Source organism: Galeopterus variegatus, unplaced genomic scaffold (assembly GCF_000696425.1).
Source record: "Galeopterus variegatus unplaced genomic scaffold, G_variegatus-3.0.2 Scaffold718, whole genome shotgun sequence".
In the NCBI taxonomy this organism is placed as follows: Eukaryota; Metazoa; Chordata; class Mammalia; order Dermoptera; family Cynocephalidae; genus Galeopterus; species Galeopterus variegatus.
Window position 1 is genome coordinate 256575 of NW_007726829.1, and position 1703 is coordinate 258277.

Here is a 1703-nt window from a genome sequence, read left to right on the forward strand (position 1 = left end):
GGTTCGGATCTCACATGCAGACTGGTTCCCGCTCACTGGCTGAGCGAGGTGCGAGCGCGAGGGTTGTGATTCCGTTGCCGGTCCCGGTCCGGTACGGGCACGACACTGAGGGTTGCGATGTGTTGCCGGACACGAAAAAAGGAAAAAAAAAAAAAAAAAAAGAAAGTTATCTTTTATAGAATACTGTGTATTTATTAGTTTTCACCATATAGTCGGATTCCATAATCATAATTTAGATTCAGAGAGCACACCAGAATCTTCCAGTGCTTCTTCGAGGGGAAGATAGCATAGAGGAAAACATTTATCTTAGCAATAGTGCTGCAGTGTGGAGGGGCGCACCCTGCAGATGAGAAGGGCTCTGAGCATTCTGTCCCCGTGAGGTCAGTTACTGTTGACCTGCCTGTTTCTTCATTTCTGTCACCAGTGTCCCCTTATCATCATCACTCTGCAGTGTGTGAGTAAATGGCCATGATCAAGTCCTGTAAATCTAACTGTTCAGCATTTAAATTATCCTCTCTATTTTCTCAAGTGTCTACAGTGAGAAGAGGGTTAGGGACTTTGGAAAGTAAGCTGCTCACACCTAAAATTAGAGAAGGGCAGATGTGTCAGTAGAGACATCGGGTAGATGTTAGCCGATTCCAGAGGGGGACCAGGGATTGTGGACTGAAGTTCAGAAGTGTAGAAGTGGAGACAGCCTGTCACAGTGGTGCTGTGAGAGCCTGGGGCCGGGGGAGTTTGGTGTTGGTCCTGTGTGCACCTGAAGCCATGGACGGTGTTCCACAACTGCTGGTTCATTTATCCATTAAATGTTCGTCAGCACTCACTGTGCCAGGCACAGACACCAAGGAGACCGAGCTGTGTGGGATGAGCCTGCGGCCTCAGAGCAGGAGATGAAGCTGAGGACAGATGGAGAAAGCGGGCTTTGATAAGAGTGATCAGGAAAATGTTTCTCTTAATGAAAATTTCAAGAATAAGTGTAGAGAAGAGCGTGTAATGAAGCCCCCATTCCTAACTTCAAACAGCGTTGATGTGTGGGCAGTCTGTTTCATGTGCACCTTCTCGTCCCTGCTCCCCCAACCGTGTGCTGTGGCCCCATCCCCAGGACCTCGGGATGTGACTGTATTTAAATGGGGACTTTATTAGTGCCATGCTCTATCTACCTGAGTTAACCGGCTACCCTATAATAGATAGGGTCTTTAAAAAGGTGATTTATTAGTTTTCACCATATAGTCGGATTCCATAATCATAATTTAGATTCAGAGAGCACACCAGAATCTTCCAGTGCTTCTTTGAGGGGAAGATAGCATAGAGGAAAACATTTATCTTAGCAATAGTGCTGCAGTGCGGAGGGGCGCACCCTGCAGATGAGAAGGGCTCTGAGCATTCTGTCCCCGTGAGGTCAGTTACTGTTGACCTGCCTGTTTCTTCATTTCTGTCACCAGTGTCCCCTCATCATCATCACTCTGCAGTGTGTGAGTAAATGGCCATGATCAAGTCCTGTAAATCTAACTGTTCAGCATTTAAATCATCCTCTCTATTTTCTCAAGTGTCTACAGTGAGAAGAGGGTTAGGGACTTTGGAAAGTAAGCTGCTCACACCTAAAATTAGAGAAGGGCAGATGTGTCAGTAGAGACATCGGGTAGATGTTAGCCGATTCCAGAGGGGGACCAGGGATTGTGGACTGAAGTTCAGAAGTGTAGAAG